Genomic DNA, 21,557 nt, shown 5'->3' on the forward strand with positions numbered 1-21,557 from the left:
TGGATACGGAGGCCCGACTAGAGCAAAACACTGCAGAATGCTGACTGCAGGTCCCAAATATCGGAAACGCAGGCCCCGTATCCACGCAGACGGTTCACTGGTGGCAAGATCTAATGCAGACTTGTCCTTAAAGTGGACCTTCCCCCCACATTGGGCACGATTTAAAAGACGCCTAAATTCGATGAAATGTGTAAGGGAAGGAAAGCAGAAGGCCTCCATCACAGTAAGGCCAAAGGCAAGTGTTATCATCCACGCCCCAACTTTACAAGCCTGTCTTTAGTGAGCATCGACAAAATAAATGACTCCCACAAAAGAGTCCACAGGCCCCTTAGAGCAAAAGATGATTCCTGGCAAGGCACACGGCTGCAAAAGACATCACTGAATTGCTCGGGAGTACAACAGTAATGAAGGTATTTTGCGATTCCTTGAAGGTGGATTTTTATTTTTATTTTTATTTTTTATTTTTTTATTTATTTTTAAAAAAAATTTTTTTTTCAATGTTTATTTATTTTTGGGACAGAGAGAGACAGAGCATGAACGGGGGAGGGGCAGAGAGAGAGGGAGACACAGAATCGGAAACAGGCTCCAGGCTCCAGGCTCCGAGCCATCAGCCCACAGCCCAACACGTGGCTCGAACTCACGGACCGCGAGATCGTGACCTGGCTGAAGTCGGACGCTTAACCGACTGCGCCACCCAGGCGCCCCGAAGGTGGATTTTTAAATTACAAGGTACATTTAAATTACTGGATGCCTCAAAAAAGGCTTTTTTAAGTCCCATGTTATGTCAATCTACTAAAACATAAATACTTCCGTGCAACAATCCAGGGTGCATTCTGCAAAGGTGCAGAAGGAAAAAAAAAAAACAAAACGACGGTTTATCTTCGGGACGTTCATTACAGATCACAAATAGGACCACATAGTAAAACTGAAAGTCAATATAAGATACGGAACAGCCCTGTGGACCATGCCAACTCCTACAAGACATTAGCTCTGGTGGATGTGGTGCAAAGTGAGTGGCAATCAGAAAGTTCTGGATGGGGGGCCGGGCGTTACCATCTCTCTTCTCCTGAAGCCTTCCCTCCCTGCCCTTTCTCCTTGGGATCACCAAGCTAAACACCTCTGTTCTCCTCTTATTCCCTATTATTATTTATTTCACGGTCTTTCCTCTACCACAGAGCTGTGTCTTCTATCCTTGTCTCATGAATGCTTAGTGCAGAACCTGGCACTTGGTAGGTGCACATCATCACAGAGTAAAATAATAAAAAAAAATGAAATACACTTAAATGAGAGCCCTGTGTCTCTTCAAATATTTTTCCAACCCAGGCAGATCTGGGGGGGGGGGTCCAATCCTGAGATATTAATCACTTGCTAAGGACAGATGTCCCTTGCTTTTTGCCGTCACAGATGCCCAAGCATCCGGCCAGAAAGCCACCTCGAGGTGCCATACCACAACCTCACATCCAAGACCCTGTACGACACCTTGGTCTTTCTTTTCTGCAATTATTTTCAGGCTGCGATCAGCCCAGGGGCTTTGTGGCACATCCTATTCTACGTGGAATGACTTTTTGTTTTTAAACTCACTACCATGTTTTTCGGCTATGATTACGAGCCCCTAGGAGAAAAAGTCAGGAAGTAGCCCTTGATGTTTTAATTTAAAAAATTAGACATTTTATATTCTAGTTCATGCTAACGGACTTATTTCTGATTGGTCAGAAATGCCGTTCTCTCAGCAGTTAAAGAGCCACAGAATTACAAGGATGGGCAGAACAAAATTTTAAAGTGTCTAAGAAACTTATTTTTACTTTCTCATTTCAGAACTACATAAAGAATCCTCTGAGTGTAGTAAAAACAGGTTGTAATTGATCTGAAGATAAAAGTGTAGGTTTTGGTACTCTAAGAAAAGATGGCTGGCATTTTGTTTAGTGCTATTTGAAAAATGCCCCTTTAGTATATGTTAAAAGGCCCTTTGGGATATCATAGTACCTTACACAATATCCGTGCACATTTATAGTTACGTCACATTTTTAAGAAGTTCCTTCTAGACACAGAAAGTCTTTTAAGATCCACCCCTTGAGACTCAACGTCATTTACAACTATTTCCCACAGCTTCCCAAATGCTAAGTGGGGCTGTGTTCAAAAGGGAGGTTTACAACGGTTATGCAGGACAACAATAATTTACTCTTCAGGCAGCTTCCTTCTTGGAAATTCTGTAAGACTAAGGTGATTAAGGAGGGGTTTCGGGAGATCAGCAGAAGGAGAAGGAGGACAGGCAGTTATGGAGCCGCATCAATTTATTCTTGTGCAGATGAGTGTCCACGCCCACCTGTCAAATGCAGGTTATTTTCCACACCTGCAGCAGGAAGCATGTCAGGCAAAGGATGGAGGGCTGTAACTGGAGAGAGGGGTCAGGCCGTGTGAAGGACAGCACGATCACCGTAACCAACTGCGCTCCCGCCACGGCGACGCAACCTTCTGAAGTCAGAACCAGGCGTGGCTGGGGTCAGGGGAGTCCGAACAGGAAGTCAGAGCTCTCGGGAGGGCGACCCTTCCCACATTCATCCCGTCGCACGTGCTATCTTAAAACCAAAACGCTGCCACTGCCTGTAGTCACAGAGAGCCCCTGCCTTACAATGAGTGACTGCCAACCAAACTTTGTTATTTATAGATGACGCTGCATTACCATAAATGACCCCCTTTCTTGATATATTCTTTATTATTTTTTTTCTTAAAACTGTGATTTGGGAGAAATGTCACATTAGACAATTTATTACTACCTCCGGATAGACTAGGGAGGGGATCCGGGCGGTGGGGAGTGAAGCAGAGTTAGTATTCTGAAGTTTTCCTCTGCCTAAGAATATACGGAAGCCCTTCCCACCAGATCGTAGCTTTCAATCAAAGCAGTCATTTTAACAAAATACTTAAATGGCACTGTTTGGCTTTTCAGGAGCAGGGCAATAATTCCTGACAGCCTTCAGATATCAGCAGGGCTCTCCACTGATAGCAGACCAGACGCATGGTGGCAGCCAGCCAGCCGTGTGACTGGTGAGTCAATACACAAGTTTCTCTGGTCTCCACAGTCGGCGACGGTAAGGACATCAATTGTTAAGTTTGAGGACCAGATGATAACAAGGGGTTCTTCTGTATCAAACAGCTCTATGGCGAGGGTACGCTGAGAAACAAAAACTCACGCTGCGTTTGTCTGGGTATCTTGAAGCTCAGCCTTGGGCATTTAGATATTTTTCCTCCAGACTATACCACCTTTATTACACCATTTAAGATTATTTAGGGTTTGATTTGGAAAACAGTCCAGGCGACCATGAATAGAAATTTTCAAACGTCGTCAGACCTCAGTCAAAGTGGTCAGAACCCCACCTTTCTGTGATCTCCTTTCAACTCCGAAAGCAACGTGACATCCCTGTGAAACAAAAGCCCCGAGTGAAAAATTCTCTCTTTGGCACAGCTGAATACGCACCTCTACATATTTCTGGCACAATGGGATATGCTAATATTCTCCATATTAAAAAAGCTTAATGGGAACTACAAACAGTGAAACAAAGAAAGCCATCCAAAATGAAGGCTGCACACATCTTTGCAGAAACAATAGCACATTACTTCTGCGCCGACACCGGGAGAATCGCTCCCCCGTCCTCATTAAAGTGTGTTTCGCTGAACTCTCCTCGATTGCTCATTATTCATGAGAGTCTGGACTCCATGCAAACAAAGTCACCCGGCTACGGAAACGCACCTCCAAAGCCACCTAAATTGAGGCAACATCGGACTTTCCAAAACAGAAGAGAACCAATAAGAATCATCCCCCGCTACCTGCACTCTTGAATCCAGGTAAAAACAATATTCCTTCGTGAACAGGGGAGCTGTTTACCAGCCAAGCCTTCTCCAGGAGAACACATTACAGTCTGGGAAAGCTGGAGCACGCGTGATATTAACAAAAGCAAGATCAAATTAAAACGGAGGACATGACGAACGCACTTCATTTCACGCATGGCCCTGTTTTTCCCTGCGAGATAAAGCCTCAAAGTAATTACCATGAACTGAAACTTCTCCAGTGATCTCCGGGAGCCGGCAGCCGGTGCCTCCGACGAACTACAACAAAGACGGACACCTTCTCTCCGGTGCCTTCCTCCTCCTTTACTGTCAGCAGCCAAGCACCTCCGCCGTCGCAAGAACACAGTAGAGTATCTCTGTATCTATGTCTCCAATGCAGCATAAAGAGTACTGTGGAAACCTATCAAACTGGCGAGCAGCAGGGCGAGCAACCAATGAGGAGAGGCTCATGCAGAATCCAGCACATGCTCTCTGAGGCGCAGGCTGTCACCAGCGCTTAGCAGGCTGCTAATCTAATTATAGCTAGTTTGCTAGCACAGAGCTCTTGGAGCAAAAGCACAGGAGCAAATTGCATTTTAATAAATTAAGCCCCACAGACAAAAATCATCTTGATTTCCTGTCATTTTGAAGATGGATGCATCACCTCATAAACGAGAAGTGTTTCTTACAAGTGCATGCCTGTGTGCTCTCCAGTCTGGAGAAACAAAGAGTGGTGAAATCGATGTGCCGTGCCACCAGCTTCCTTCAACTTCACAGAAGCCAGCAGGGAGAAATAATAAAATCGATACCGTGAGGATATTAAAATCCAAGTCCTCTAAAATCTGCGCCTCACTTTATTTACCCTGGGTTAGCAATTTGCCACTCATTTGTCCTAAAGTGCTAATTAATCTCTCAATATCATTAGAAATACCACGCACGTTTGTGTCCATCGGGGAAAAGGGCCACTCAAGGTGTCAAAAGTCATAATCTTGATTCTCCTGATGAATAATAATTCAGAGTTACAAGGGATGGAAAAGGATTATCAGAAGTCATTATAAAAGCAAAAATTAAATAAATTTGCCCACCTCACGCTTTAACGGTAGAATCAGTTCTAGAAGCCAAATCCTGTCAGGGATGGTTTGATGCAAACCTAAAGGGCATGCGTCTAAGTGGCAAACTGGCTGGGTTGAAGTTCTGGATCAGCTATTTCCTACCTTTGTGACTGGGCAAGGGACTGGATTTCTCTGTGTCTCAGAGGCAATAATGCGAGACACCTTGCAGGATTATTGTCAATGGGCTATTAGCACTTAGCACGGGGACTGGCACACAGTGAGTTCTCATCAAGCTATTATTAATAGCAGCAATCTTTTCACGACGTCCTATTACCTACCTTCTTTTCCAGTATCACACTACTCTAAAAAAGTATCTAACCACTTCTCCACTGTGGAATTTTGTCAGAAACACCATTTAGAATTAACAGTGACAAGCTAATGGCAGACTTGATTCATCACAGAGAATCATTATTGTATGCACTCTAGTAACAAAAAAAAATATGACACCTCCTTCTTTTTGCCTATGCAATTGCTACAATTTCACTTGATTCTGTAAGAACCGATCTTAAAAGGACTTTTCAGGAAATTATGGGCATATAATTGTATTTCATTTACGACTTGCAATATGGATTATATGATATACATTTTGAAAGTGTTTTCTATGGAATATAAATTGGGGAAAGTTGGTAATGAGAAGTTTGATTAAATTTACTTTTTTTCATTTTTTTTTTAACATTTATTTATTTTTGAGACAGAGAGAGACAGAGCATGAACGGGGAAGGGTCAGAGAGAGAGGGAGACACAGAATCTGAGACAGGCTCCAGGCTCTGAGCTGTCAGCACAGAGCCCGACGCGGGGCTCGAACTCACGGACTGCGAGATCGTGACCTGAGGTGAAGTCGGCCGCTTAACCGACTGAGCCACCCAGGCGCCCCAGAAGTTTGACTGAATTTAAATTGACAAATTTATATGAGAAGGGGACAGGAGAGAAGTCAGCGAGTCAAAGGCAACTTTTGTCCCTGCGGCCTACTTACACATTTGTTTTCCCTGAAAGTCATTTCTTTCTTGTATGTTCCACAAAATTAACAATCCCGGGATGATATTTATCAAATCTGTTAATCTGTTCAGTGTTCTTTCAGTAATTCCCAGAAACTGCTATGTTCTACCAGTTAAATTCTGATCCGACGATACTGGGCAAGCTTCTCATTTCTATAGTTTTTATTTTGCTCTGCTTTTTATTTGAAAACCTTGATAGAAAGCTGACATTCTCAAAAGGCACTATGATTTGCTCTAAGGAACCAAATATCCCCAGGGATTAATCAGTGGCCATAGAAAAGGAATCCTGCCTAAGGATCATTTTTCATCCACCAGTCTTTGTGTCCCACAACCTGTTTGGGAAATAAGCTAGTGAAAGGGACGACATGGCCCATAAACTCCAAAGGAGAGCACAGAAACTCATGGCCCATCAACTTAAGAATGAAAAAGGGCGTAGAAACGTACACACAGACACAAAGTCGGGGGAAACATGATGGAGACAAGTCTGCTAAAGGAAAGTATTGCCACGTGCGTTACTTGGAAGCATCGACCACCGAATTATCAAAGCGCAATCAGCATCATCAGGAGCTAAAACTCCAAGAGGAATTGGCTTCAGTGATTTGGCCTAAGGCACAGCTCCCCAGAGGCTGCCAGGATACAGACTAGTAACACTTCCAGGCATTTATCTAGGAAACATCGAACAGCTCTGCCTTCCCCTTCATTTAACAGACTGCTAGCTCAAAAAAAGGCACTTTAAAAAGCTGTTTGATTAATTTCTCTCATGCCTGTTTTGTAGAAGCATTAAACAGACCCTTTCTGAGAGACGGAAGCGACTGTCCTTTCTTTGGTCTTATCTTTCCACGTGTTTAGAACCAATATTTGTTTGAAACTGGGTAACAGTTCATTGGTCATCTTTCTTACTGCCACTCTGCTGGGCGAGCCTATATATTTGGTTTTAACCTCCGGAACGAGCACTTTTGTCTTTGAACTTTTGTCAACTCGTCCTTGATTCTGAAAAGCCATTCGCCCCCTCAACGAACAATGCTTGGCACCTCCTGTGTGCAAAGACCTGCTGGACATTGACAACAGCGGCACAGGGAGGAGTCAGAGCATTCAGATTCTTAATGGAGCTTCCATTCTAATGAGGGAGATGAACATCAAGCGATTCATTAACAAATGAGCAACCATGATGGCGGTAAACCCTTGGGAAGCGCTGTGGGGGGGGGCAGGGGGTGCTGTGAAAGCATGTAAGTGGGGGGTGGGGTGACCGGTCTGTGGCTGGAGTGTGGGTGAGGGCCAGGGGTGTGTCAAGGTCCTGGAGAGGCTGGTGGGACTGGAGGGCAAAGGAGGGACTTGGAGACACAGCCGGAAACAGCATCCACCAGAGAAGGAAGGAAGGGAGTTTGGTCCAAGCCTTCTGAAAATATGACTGCTGATTTCCTTTTCAGTTCTTTCTAGAGTAAGAGGTTCCCACAATCTTCTAGGTCAAAACTTTCGCTTGCCCTGCCCTGTACAAAGAACAGAAACGTGTGCATCTCACATGTGCCACACTGGGCGAGGAGGAGCAGTCACGCACCACGGGCATCAACCTCCCTGAACGGAATCCCTCAATTCTGTTTTGATTCTCTAACCTTGGAGAATGAAGAGAGGAAAGTGTAAGCGTCGAGACTTTCCATTAGGAAGTCTCTAACTTTCTGTTAGAGTTTTCTTCTTCCCTTGGGAAAGAAACCAGAGTTCCCATACTAAAAATGATTCTTTCTAAGCCTATGGCTCCTAGATAACTTTAGACTGATCCGAGGTGTCTCTAGTTTGGTTGTTTGTCAGACTCCAACTTGCCGCAAGGGGTCCAGGAAAGCTGCTTCTGCTCTGAGGAACCAGATCCGGTTCCACCGTGGGGAGGGCTGCTCATAAGCTGGGCCTCCATGGCCAAGGATTCTCCCACTTGGCTGAGCGGAGCCGCAGCTCAGCTCTCCTCTCCCGGCTCTGCCAAGGGAAGGAGCAAGGACCAGCGGTTGACTGGTGGTCCGAGATGTGCCACGGATCCCAGCCCACGTGGAGTACGGGCTGGCCAGTATCAGAACAGCCAGCCTGGGATGGCGTGGCCCTGACCAGCCGCGTTTCCATCATGGGGTTTCAAGCCGCCAACCACCATGCAGTCGCCGTGCGTGGGACTGGGCAGAGATGCTAACAATCAGCCCCCCCCAGACCCTATGAAGGGCTTTAGCATACCACCGACTCCCAACTCCAAGGGAAAGAGAAGCACGCCCAGGCTGTGAAAGCCTCCTCTGGCTACCAGGGGTGGGACAGGTGATGGAACAGCATATGAGTAGTTAGTTTCCTTCTCTGTTCATAACACCCAAACACTGGCCTTCTTTCCTTCCTTCCTTCCTTCCTTCCTTCCTTCCTTCCTTCCTTCCTTCCCTCCTTCTCTTGCTTCCCTTCCTTCTTTCTTTTTAGAACGCAGCACATGGGTGCCTGAAGCAGGTGTAACATGGGCAGGCTGGGAAAGACCCAAACGGGCTGCTGGAAATTCCCCCACCCGTGCCAAAGACCAGGTGCGGTCCTCAGCACCCCCCTCTTCATTCGGATGCTTCGCACACTGCCCCGTGTGCCACGAAGTGACCCCGCGGTGCAAACAGGGCCTCCGACGTTCCTTCGTCCATCAACGCAGGATGCCGTCGTGTGAGTCGGCTCTCGGGGCCTCCTGGGAAGCCACCTGCTGAGGAAGATGATTATGTCTGGACGACCGTCTTGCCAGCCCTCGTAAGCAGCCAGCGTGAGTCTTCTCAGTGCGGCTCGGTTTCCAATCCAGCCGTGCATCCTGTAAGGTCTTCTCAAAGCCTTGTCTGTGCCATCGCCTTTGCTTGTCTTTCTTTTTCTCCGAACGATTCGTATTTTATAGTACCGGCGAAGACAGATGGGAAGGTAGGGGACAGTGAGACAGCTAAGGAGGTATGAATTTGCGGGGCGGCTAGCTCCAGAGAGACTCTGTCCTGGAGGCTGGCTGTGAATGGCTAGCTGTCGCTCGCAGAGTAAAGCCTTTCCGACATCCTCGCACTCTCGGCATCTATCCTGTCAACGAGGACCCAGGGCGGCCCAAACACCCTCGCGGAGGGACTTCACGGGATCCACAAGTGCATGGCTGGACAGCACCAGTCAGTAGTACTTGACCACAGCACTTGAACGGATTGTTTCCCAGGGGCCCCCTCTCCCCATTTCCTTGGGCCCGTTTCCTGCTGTATCCCTCTATAACAAACCTATGAGGCCCTGTCTGCTGTCAGCCTCTCTTCCAGTTTGCCACCCCAGCCCACCCAGCGGACCACCGAAGTTAAGGCTTTGGACTTTGACACGACTTAATCATAGGTCAACACTGCACGGGGATTAGCCCTATCATGCCGATTTAACCAAGAATGTAACTGGTTTCTCAGGCCCAGAGGTAAGAAGTCACTTGGGGGAAAAAGAGAACAAAGGATTCCTTAGGTATGGGACTAACCCTCAAAAAAGTTTCTACAGACAAAATTTACCTCTGCAATGTCCCATACCCTTTTGTACCGCACCCTGACCCCAAGGATGCCCAAGTACCAAGCGCCTACAACCATAGCAGGCCACGTAGGGCTGCCCAGCCCCCAAACCTCCTCGCGTTCTAAAACTAACCAGCCAGGACTTTGTCCTCCTACAGGAAAACGGGCCTCCTACGCCTGTTGCGCACAAGAAGTAACAAGTCTCCTGCCCTGGGGGTGAGCTCCTGCACCTGTTAAGAGGATGGTAACCTCAACATTCAGCGTGAATTAAGAAGAACCCACAGAGGTGCTTCCGCGCAGGTCCACGGGGTTAAGAAGAGAGCTGGGATACGGTAGTGCAAAAGGGGCTTTCCCTCCACCCCCCCAGACCTGAGAAACTAAACGATTAGGGTGACATAAGCAACTTTTGAAATTCCGATGCAAAAAGCACACTTCCGTGCCTAATGAACATCAGATTAAGAAAAATCGTCATAAGATGATTTCATTTTGCATCTAACTCACAAACACAACATTCTTAGGAAAGCATCTTTTCGATTCAGCTACTTCCTACAGCAGCCCATTTCCACCCAAATGATTGTTTCTTAATTATAAAGTCCAACAGTCAATTACAGGGAGTGTTAAAAGTATCTCAACGCACAGGAATTTAAGCATTGCATAATAACGCACAGGAATTTAAGCACTGCATAACAAAAGAACTTCTATATTCTCCAGAAACCAAAACTCCTACCTTCCTTTCACTTATATTTATATATGGTTACAAGTCAAACATGTTTTTTTTTTCCAGCCGATGAGGCAGAACGCACAAGGACATTTCATGCGTGTGTAAGTACATGTTGGTATCAGAACACACATGCGGACAGCAGGGAGGCTTGCACGAATGGACATTCGAGCAATTAAAAATTAATATCACTAAGAAACTTTAACAATAACAACAACATAACCATGGTGGTGGAATAAGACATCAGTGATCTATACCTTAATGGGAATGATTTTAAATAACCGATAAGAGGGGCGTCTGGGCGGCTCAGTTGGTTAAGCGTCCAGCTCTTGGTTTTGGCTCAGGTCATGATCTCACAGTTCGTGGGTTCAAGCCCCGAGTTGGGCTCTGTGCTGACAGCACGGAGCCTGCCTGGGATTCTCTCTCCCTCTCTCTCTGCCCCTCCCCCACGTGTGCTTTTTCCTCTCTCTCTCTCTCTCTCTCTCTCTCTCTCTCAAAGTAAATAAATAAACTTAAAAAAAATAAATAAATAACCAGTAAGATTAATCCTCAGCATTCTGACTTGTAGCCTTTAAGAAATGTAAGTTTAGGACAAGGAAGAGAGGGTTATTTGAAAACCTAAAAATAGTAAGGAGACATTGCCTCAGTAGCTCGAGAAATGTATATTGGGCCCCTACTTATGTGATCATGCCGCCTTCCTTGATGGAATTTACAGGTGAGGGAGGCAGTGAGCACCAGAGAGCTTGTTGGGAAGGAAGGGAAATCAGAAGGGGGAGCCACAAACTAGGACTTGCTCAGGAACTCCAGTTTGTTCCTATTTTGCTCCTTTTCTCGCTAAAATCATGTTTGTTCTTATACACAAAAAATGAATTACCCCGTGGGTATAATAATTAAATATTATTAAATAATCTTATATATCTCTCATATATATAGTTATTATATATAATAACAATAATGTCTAAACACATCACACATATCATGTATAATATATACACATAAATAATCTTATATAGAATAATATCATAAACTTTGAATTGGCTTGCAGTAATATTCCTAAGCATATTACCTTTTCTTCTGTTCTCAAATCATACCATGGTTTATGGACACTGACAGGCATCTTCTTGGATGTGAAGGTGTTTACCTTATCAACAATCTCTGTTCTACCAAAAGGACTCAGGCTTGGACTCTTTCTCTACTGACCATCGATAATTCCTACACAACTTTAAATTACAATAAATGGACTAACGTCCTAAATCGTAGCTTTGACTCCTAAAGCGGCATGCCTAAGTATTTCAGTTAAATGAAGCTTCCTATAATTGTAAACAGTTCTGCATAGTATCAGCCCCCGTTCTTGAGGGCATCTCTACAATTACCGTCCAAAAATCAAGGCATGTAATCTTGCATGACTGAAGCCTACTGCTATTTTAAGCAACAGCTTCAACGAATCACTTCAAGTATGTATCGCACGAAATGTTCATAATTATGTTTTAACGTTACTAACTTTGAAAGGTTACTTCATCCAAACAAGTATCATTTGTTATGAAATTCATCTGGGGTCTTTCTGAAACGTTTAAAGTTTCCTTTAAAGCCTAAGGATAGGTGTCTTGAAAGGGGTCATATGAAAACTTTGGAAGTTATATCCTCCTGAATGATAGTCTTTGGGGGAAATTATGTTGCTAGAATAACATCATCATGTACTTCTCACCTCCTATCCCATTACACTTTATACCAATCTACTCCTTTCCAGCTGGCCACCTTGGGTAAATTACTTAACTTCTCCATGCTTGAATGTTCTCATCTACAACATGAGGATGACATTATGTGGATTAAGTGAGTTAATATATACAACAAGCATTTAGAGAGTACCCAGCATTTTGTAAACATTAAGTTCTCCACACTTGGCTGATGGCAAAATTAAACATCCAGGCCAAATGATATTCATGTTATTAGAGAAACCGACCCTCTCTTAGAAAAAGAAGTATATAATATAAATGCATAATATATACATAAGTATATAATATAAATACATCATGCCCTGCGTGCAACCCAGAGGGGAAATGTGATACTGTTAAGAGCTTGTTGGTAACATCGAGAAATCCTGGAACTTAAATGAGCATGGCTTTTTTTTTTTCCCTGGGGGCAATGTGGGAAAATGTCTTGAAAATGTGACAAATGTGTATACCTTTACCCCTGGCCATTCACCATGGGGAAATCATCCTACAGACCATATGCAAAAATAAATTAGAAATAATTGAGGATATATGAAAAAATGTATAGAGTGATGGTATTTGTCATATCACAGTATCCCTTAGAGAGCCAAAAGAGAAAGGAAATCCCATTCAACAATAGCCAATTGGTTACATACATTATGGGGTGTAAAATTAATGGAATATTATACTGAATTTAAAAAATTTTTCTACTGTGCTATCACTAACATAAGTTATTTACTAAAGCTTTGTGTTTTTTTCCCACTCCCACCCAAGGAAAAGAAAAACCTAGGGTGGCCAGTGTTTAATGAGTAGAGCCCCTGTAATGTCTCGGCCTGGGGATTCTTGTTGCCCCCCTGCCCCGGTGGACAGATCTAGCCTACAGCCAGTCTGCAAGGTGCAACTCAGCCTTGCTAACCAGCAGGTGAGGAATCAGCCAGTAAGCAGCAGCCTCAGCAACCACGATTTTGATGAGCTAATTGTTCTCAGCCGTAAGTCAAACCATTAGAGTAGGAACCAAAAGTTCAGCCTGGATTGTCAGCCAATTTGCTGATGATTATTAGACATCAGGGCAAGCCTCTGCTGGCACTCACACAAGCGCTCATTGCTAAGTGCAGCTCAGATATTCCTTACCTTAGTTATTTGGATAATTCTCTCCTTTTATCTAAAAGCATTCTTACGTACTTGGAAGACATGGCCAGGTTCAGACGTCTGGAAAGAAGCCAGTAAGTTTAAGTGCTGTAGAAAATGGGAAATAATTTCTTTGGATATAAAGTTAGAAACATTAGCATGCTTCAAGATCGACTGGGACCTTGGCAGGTGTCTGAAGCTTTATGGATTATTGCTACTACAGCAGGAATCAAGTTTAAAATAAGGTAAAGCGAAACAATCCCCTTTTAGCGTGTCTGCCTAGATACTGTTTTTACTTTCACAGTTTAAAAAATCTTGTGAACCCTAGCTCAGTATCATTAATAGATAATGGTTCAATGGTTTTGTCAGAAAGACATTTCCATTTACACGTGTATATTTTAAAGATAATTTTATTACATCTAGGGACCAATTTTTTAAGTTCCACAATAGAAATTAATGTGCAAGTGGGATTTGTTTAAAAGAAATCTGCCTTGCAGCAACCTGAGCCCTATTCCATCTATATATACTATTAAGTGTGTAATTACCTGTAAAGTCAAGACTTTTTTTTTCCTGCTGAAAATAATCACCCCCAGTTTCTTTTTTGAGTGTTAAGTGGGTTTTTTTTAATGTTTATTTATTTTTGAGACAGAGAGAGACAGAGCGTGAGCAGGAGTGGGGCAGAGAGAGAGGGAGACACAGAATCCGAAGCGGGCTCCAGGCTCTGAGCCGTCAGCACAGAGCCCGACACGGGGCTCGAACTCACAAACCATGAGATCATGACCTGAGCCGAAGTCAGACACCCAACCCACTGAGCCACCCAGGCACCCCGAATGTTAAGTTTTTCATACACGGTGACCAGTTTCTGTATCTGGATTCCCTATTATGTCTCCTGTTCCTACTTCCAAATGTACACATTCTTTCCATGTTTTCTTTTAGAGCAAAGAAGCAATTTTTCATTACATAGTTAAAGGCAGTGGCAATAATTAGGGAACCTTTTCCTTTAACTCATGTTCCGCTCCTGGAGCGTTTCACCACTCAGTGATTTTAAGGAGAAAAAAATAACGTGTCCCTCAAGAATGAATAAGTTATTTGACGAGAAAGAATCTTCTGAAACTATGAACATCTGATGACTTTCTAAACAAACAAGCAAATCTGTGTTACTTACTTAAGGTTCTTTCTTGGGTTGTCACTTTATGCTTTATGGACACAATAAAGGGGAGAGTTCCTCCTCCAAACATTACCGAAACAGTGTGTAAATCTGGGGCGATATCTGAAAATCATTTCTGCGGACGTGGGTTCTCTTTCTGTAGGGTATGTTTTCTTTTTTTTTTTTTTTAATTTTTTTTTTAATGTTTTTATTTATTTTTGGGACAGAGAGAGACAGAGCATGAACGGGGGAGGGGCAGAGAGAGAGGGAGACACAGAATCGGAAACAGGCTCCAGGCTCTGAGCCATCAGCCCAGAGCCCGACGCGGGGCTCGAACTCACAGACCGCGAGATCGTGACCTGGCTGAAGTCGGACGCTTAACCGACTGCGCCACCCAGGCGCCCCTGTAGGGTATGTTTTCTAAGCACAGCGTCAGTATATCAGGAAGAACAAGCACAGGAAAAGATAAGCTTCACTGGATATTACTTTTATCGAGGGTATGTTATTAACTTTGAAACTGGAAGCGATGGGAAGGACATGAATTCACCTTCAGGAAACTTCCTCGCGTCTCTCTTCGGCTTTATTTTCAAAGTCAGATTACAAGCTAATTTAAATTTCAGGCAGTCAATTACATTCCTCTTGACTTCACTGCTCATGATCTTTGCCAAATCAGCGCTCCATTCAGGGAGAAGCTATTTTATTTCTACTGCAGGCAGGTCTTCTTCTGAAGAGGAGAGTTTAAATTCCTTTTCCATGGAACAGCACGTGATGAATGCTTTTTATCATAAAGTCTGAGTCAAGCCTACACAAGTGGATTGTGTACTAAATTACATAGAAGGCTTTTAAGTTAACATCACAGAAATGGTCTGCACTAGGAATAAATGGCATAAAGTACCTAACAGGTGAGCGGAAAAGCGCCATAGGAGCTCAGAGGGTGGCAAGAGAAACTGTCCACCTGATACCTTGATGGTATCCACCGCATTTTCTAAAGCAGCACGGGCCATTTCAGTCACCTTCCTCCAAAGGCGAAGCATAATCTTTGCATTTGTTTTTAATGGTGTTTAACAGCAAATACAATTTGAGGATGCAATGTGAGTCGACGCCAGGCTTTAAAAGATGGTTCCTGGCGTTCCATGAGGACGAGCTGGGGGTACAGACAGTGGTTCTTAGTCAATTTTATTTTGTCTATAATGAGCACAGCGCTTCCAATCAAAAGGGTGGATCCTGGCTTTTGGGGTGAAGTAGACACAAAAATCTTCCGGGTTTTGCTTCTCCACCATTAGTGACGGGGGGCCCAATGGATGAGAATCGACACGCCAACTCCTTCGGATGCTCCAGATGAGAGGGCCAACACCTCCTGCCTCAAACCCCAGCCGAGGACAGGCCAGGGAAGGAAGCACAGAGAGGGAAGACCTTTCTTGATTTGTAGTTGCTACTGTTCTTCAAATGTCCTCATTTTCAGCAACGGAGCTGACACAGAATTTCTTCTCTGATTTTTTTTTTCCTTCGGAAACAAACGTAATTTCTGTTTTCCCCAAAGAGGCCAAAAGATGTTCGTGCTGTGTACCTTTTGGAAAGGATGTATTTTTCAAGGAAGAAAAAATACCACACCGACAACCAAGAGGGAGCTGTACTGAAGCACCGTCATTTTGAACCCTGGTTGGACCCAGCTGTGTGATATTAATTGGAATATCAATTAACTGATCTTCCTTTTTTGATTTACTAGTTTGGGGCTGCTCTGTAGTCTGTGCTCACTCAGGCCTTCGTACATATTTCTTTTCAGCATTGTTCTCTGACCCAAATTGCAGTGAAATGGAATGCATTACACCAAATTTTTCATATCTGAATAAACTGAACTCATCCAACTGCAAAACACATTCCACCTGCAAAATTCCATGTCAGCGTCAAACATCCGTGATATTTCACACTTTGTGTTCATGTGTCCCACTGTATGGAACCTAGACGGTGAGTCACCTGTGTTCCCACCGATAAGAAAGTGTCCTCCTCCTCCTCGGGAAGGACACTAAGCTGTTCCAGAAAGACATGAAAGGCCAACACTATGGTGTTAGTAAGAAGCAACTGTTAGAGCAATGACCCAGAAGAGTCCAGAAATAGATCCACAAATACACAACTGATTTTTGTAAAAGGCACTCGGACAATTCAATGGAGAATGATATGTATTTCAATAAATGATGATGGAACAGCTGGATACTCATTAGAAAAATAGTAAACTTTGACCCTTACTTCACACCAGAAGTATAAACCTGAGATAGATCATAGACCTACAAGTTAAAATCTAAAACTGTAAAGCTTCTAGAAAAATCAGATGAAAATATTTTTGCAACCCCGAAGTAGATAAAAATTTTCTAGAGTCACGAAAAACACTGTTAAAAAATTGACAAATTGATGGGGTGCCCGGGCGGCTCAGTCGGTTAAGCGCCCGACTTCGGCTCAGGTCATGATCTCACGGTTTGTGGGTTCAAGTCCCACGTCGGGCTCTGTGCTGACAGCTCAGAGCCGGAAGCCTGCTTCGGATTCTGTGTCTCCCCCCCCTCTCTCTGCCCCTTCCCCACTCACACTCTGTCTCTCTCTCAAAAATAAACATTAAAAAACATTTTTTTAATTAACAAATTGGTCGTTGACCAAAGTCAAAACTTCTGCTCATCAAGTGACACTATCGAAAAAATGAAAAGGCAAACACCAAATGGGAGAAGTAGATCTATTACTTACATCTGAAAAAGAACTTTTAGACAGAACCAATAAAGAACTATAAACCAGTAACAGAAAGACCAACAGTCCCACTTTTAAAAGGGGAAAAAGGCTTGAACAGACACTTGGCAAAAGAAGATACACAAAAGACGTGTAAGCACACAAAGAGGTAGGTACTCATCACCATTAGTCGTGAGGGAAACACAAACTTAAACCCCAAAAGACACTAGCTCATGATGTGGGAAACAAAGGCAAAGTTAAATTTCCCTACAACTGACAAGTCCTTGAGACAGGCAGGGTGACCTTCTTCTGAGAGCTCCACTGTCTTGATGTGGACACTCGGCTAAGGGAAATAGACAATCTTAGCCCGACCCCCTAGGATCCTGTGAGTCTACTTTAACATATAGAAATTCGTTTGGAAACGTCCTTTATTTATCTCTACCTCTCCAAGATATATGTTTCCAAGCATATGGCCCACTGATCTACATCTGGAGGGTGTCATGACTGAGAGTTTACGAGACAGTTGTAAATGACCTTTTCCTAACCATAGCTAGCCTCCTCAAGGTCCTGGAAACCTTGCTTCCAAAATTCCTTAGAGACTTATGCTGTTCCTAACCCTCAACCTGAAGGTATAAAATCCGTCACCCATCATAGTGTCAGGGCAGCTCTTTCTGCCCACAGGTCACATCCCTGTGCTTTGACAAAACCACCTTTTTTTGCACCAAAGTCGTCTCAAGATTTCTTTCCGGGCCGCCGGCTCTGAACCCCATCACTTCAAACCACATCAGTTCGCAGCCACTCAAATCACTGAAAATAAAGAGGCAACACCAAATGTCCGCGAAGACGTGGAATAACTGGAACTTTCACGTGGTGCTAATGGGACAGTCGGAAGCTAATCAAACATCTGGCCTCTGAGCCAGCAATTCCACTCAGGGGTCGTGTCCGAGATACAGGAAAACATCTGTCCAGTTGAGCGATGCTCGTAGCAATTTGATTCAAAATGTCCAACTGGAAACAAGCCAACTATCCATTAACAGAAGATCAGAGAAAACCCAACCGCGCTATTTATACACACTGGGGTGCCACTCAGCAGTAAAAGGACCCAGCCACTGAGAGAGACGACAACATGGATGAATCTCCAAGACATGATATTGAGTGAAAGGAAACAGGACAAAGGGCATTTACTGTGATTTCACCGATACACGATTTAAAAACAGATAAAACTAACTTATGGTGATAGAAATCAGAACAATGATTTCATCTGGAGCGGAAAAGGGGAAATAGGGCTGCAAGACAGCAAGAGAGAACTTGTGGGAGTGAAGGGAAGGGTCCACATTTTTATTAGGGGCGTTGTAAGAGTGTTTGGGTTTGTTAGACCTTCCTTACCAGACTGGACACTAAAGATCTGTAAATTTTACCCCCCAAAAATCCCATACTGTATAAAAAGCCCAATTATTACCAACAGAGTCTCACTACAAAGTGTTCAAGGTTTTATTACCAATTTCACACCTTCACAAAACTATTTTTATTTTAAGTTCTTCTGAATTTTTCAACCTCTTATTTCTATGTAGAATGCCGCGTACACATAAAGAAGAAATGGGAACTCAATTTGACGTGAGTTTATGTCAGGTACAGTTTACGCAGGTGAATGTCACATTGTACCTTTATCTTTAGATGACTTTATCAGGCCTGAGAATCTCTTTTTCTATTTACAGGCCCTGGGAAAGCTCATTTCCAACAGTTAACTGCTGTTAGCAGCCATTTAAAACGCCTTTCCGGTAAGTTATTTTTGCGTCTTCTGCCTTTACCTGACCAACTTTTCTTTTATTTGTCTCATGTTTGTAATAAAGCAGTTTTCTGGAAGAAATCAAAACATATTCGGTACGAAAAGACTGTACCCACTTGCCATTTTCTCTGACTTGTGTGTCACAGAAATGAGCTCACGGCGAAGCGTCTTGAGGCCAGAGGAGGCTTTACGACGGTCTTGGGCTCGAATTATCTGTTCTATTCCTTACTGGTTACCGGGAGGTAGGTAAAATTACTTAATTTCTTTAAGACACAGTTTCGCTTAGAGAGAAAGTTGTGTGGATAGCTATTTCACAGCTTTGAGAGGGGAGGGGTGCTGGCCCCCTGAAGCTAATAAGGGGGTGCACTGTCTACAGAAAATTAAAAAAAAAAAAAGTCAAGCTGCACGTAGACGATGCTAAAACGTATCAGTGATAAAGCTCCTGTCCCCAGTGACAATGCGTCTGAAATTCAAAGCAATGCAAGCTGCCCACCTGTGAGGGCGGGTGAAAAGAAGAAACAAGAGAACACAGGACTGAGGCTAGTCTCCCGTGAAGTTCCGGCCCAGGAACAGCTTCCCTTCACTGAATACCGTCTGCGTACCTGGCCCCATGAACGAAGCCATTAATCGCTCGATCCTCGCAATGACTCTGTGAGGCAGATACTAACTATTGTCACCACTCCACAGTTCAAGAACCGAGAGGTCTGTGACCTCAAGGCTACCAGCAGGGGCTGGTCGAACCAGGGGCACCCTGGCAGGGGACCCTGACAGGCGCCTTTGCAACCATGAAGCCACACGATTGCCTCTGAGCTCCTGAGCCTTCGCAGGGGCTTCCGCAGGTGACCAGGAAGGGGGGGGGGGGTGGCGGGGCAGGTCACAAAAGGGGGTCTCTCGATGGAAAGCATTCCACTTTGGAGAATGCGGGTCCTCAAGCTTGAGGCACAACAGCACGAGAAACAAGAATGAGGAAGAGGGCAGGGCCTCCAGTTCTATTCTTTAGGAAAATAAGCTAGTTTCAGTTCCCAGTGCCCTGGAAATGAACAAGAGCAGCCTTGCCAAAAACGTTGCACGGAGCTGTCTCAATGTGCATTGTGCGTGTGTGTGTGCGTGTGTGCATGTGTGTGTGTGTGCGTGTGTCCAGCAAGCCCAGCAGGACCTCACCCATGCCAGCATCATGTGCCTGAGGGGCCCTGGCATGGGGTCGTCCAGGCTGTGGACCTGTAAGCCAGCCCGGTGTCCTCGCCAAAGAGAGCAGCCCTACTGCAGGGGCCAGCGGAGGACAGCAGAGACCTTCAGCCAGCCCATAACCGGCGGAGTGTGTTTCATGGCAGGGAACTCGCCCCTCAGCTATAGTGTGGATGTGGCTATAAATCAAGCGGTAATTAGATTTCGCCACATTTAACACAGCCCCTCTGTCGCCCTCATTTACCAGCTCCGGATGGGAAAGAAAGGCAGATCGTTCCCACTGAAAGCACAGACTTCACTAGGAGCTCTGTGTCCTGCGTTAGCCCTCAGAGCCCAAGACCGCCGTGGAGAGGATGTTCTCTTCGGGTCCGGGTCGCAGGACAGTACCCTGCAACTGCTCCAGTGACGGGGATGACAAGAGCACCGGGAAAGAGGGGATCATCTGTCCTTATCATGCTGGAACACACATTAACCACCAGAAGCCTATGGAAAAGGAAACGGCAGTTCAAAGAAGCCGTGCATTACTATGAAAACGTAATTAACGTACCAGAAAAGCACTGAAGTCTTCCCAGACGTGCGCACACACAAAGAAACCTATGCAAACTAGCCTCTCATTTGATTTTAGTCCAAGGAAATCCAGCCTTCCCGTTAGGCTATAAACATGTCAAACTGGGTGGCTTACGAGGGAGACCTCCAGAGACGTGTGAATTATGCCTTCGTGAAGATTTTAGTTCTAAATGTTATCAAGCCCTGTGAAAATGTAACCTAATACTCAGGTTCTGTAGAAATGCCAATGTTCTCTTTCAGCGTGACCTGAGAGGCTTTTCATTTTACATTGCCACACGTTATGCTTCCTAAGTTAAACAAATTTTGATAACCTGTGAAAATGGGAAGTGGTATTAGACAACCAAACAACGCTGAATTTTGATGTATTTTAAACCACTGGCTGTTTTCTCAATGGACTCTCCCCGACAATTTTAAAAAGATGGAAGTAGCGATGATTCCAAAATTGGGTTATGGCCGAACATGTTTAGTTTAAAAAAAGTTATAGATTTCAGACCACAGTTGGCAAACGTTTCGGTAAAGGGCCAGATAGTGAGTATTTTAGGCTCCACAAGTCTCTGCCATGACTTCTCACCTGTGTTACTACCGCACGGAGCAGCCGCAGTCAACACATACACAGATGATCGTGGCTGTGTTCCAATAAAACTTTATTTACCAAACCTGACAGTGGGCTAGATTTGGCCCATGAACCATCATTTGTCAACCTCTGTTCCAGACCAGACTAAAAACAGAGGGGAATCTGGTCTTTTATATCGGAAACTGACGCTTCAGAGCAAAAAAAGGACTATACGCAAGCAATGATTTGCATCCAAGTATATAATGTTAGATGTGGCAAATGTTTCTTGAGTTTCTGGAAGTTGCTAATTTTTATCAAGAAGCAGAAGACTTGAGGGTGTTTATGCTTTCTTGCACACAGCATATTAGCCGGTGTCAATGCTGATCCCAGCTGGAAACAGCACGTCCTATGCGTGACTCAAGATGGCCAGAGGAAAGGGTTCTTACAAAGGAAGGCTTCACTTGACCAGGATTGGATCTCCACAGGCCCAAAGCATCTTTAAAAAAAAGTCACTGCTGTTACTTAAGAGCACAATTGATTCACTCAACTTGAAAAGGGCACTGAAAATGCCATTCTTTGAAAGCATACACGACACTAAGGGAGTGGGGAAAAGCATGATGTCTTCT

General features: G+C 44.4%; 1 protein-coding gene and 1 long non-coding RNA gene across 5 annotated transcripts in view; one reads left to right on the forward strand and one right to left on the reverse strand.

Annotated features, from left to right (window-relative positions):
• The window catches only part of FAM110B (family with sequence similarity 110 member B), a 127,126-nt gene that overhangs the window by 63,129 nt on the left and 42,440 nt on the right, over nt 1–21,557 (reverse strand). For 2 of the 4 annotated variants that reach the window (XM_040487748.1, XM_040487749.1), the window contains exons 3-4: nt 12,988–13,065; nt 4,044–4,251 (exon numbers count right to left, since the gene is read on the reverse strand). The exons of the other annotated variants lie outside the window; for them this stretch is intronic. The gene's annotated coding sequence lies outside the window, so the exon portion shown is untranslated. The remainder of the gene's footprint in view (nt 1–4,043; nt 4,252–12,987; nt 13,066–21,557) is intronic. 4 annotated transcript variants of the gene reach the window in all.
• Nucleotides 324–898, forward strand: LOC121038243 (uncharacterized). Its single transcript, XR_005794259.1, has 2 exons — nt 324–431; nt 710–898. It is a non-coding gene; the product is annotated as an uncharacterized LOC121038243 (long non-coding RNA).

The sequence above is a fragment of the Herpailurus yagouaroundi genome, unplaced genomic scaffold (assembly GCF_014898765.1).
Source record: "Herpailurus yagouaroundi ecotype Mexico unplaced genomic scaffold, PumYag 165, whole genome shotgun sequence".
Classification (NCBI taxonomy): domain Eukaryota; kingdom Metazoa; phylum Chordata; class Mammalia; order Carnivora; family Felidae; genus Herpailurus; species Herpailurus yagouaroundi.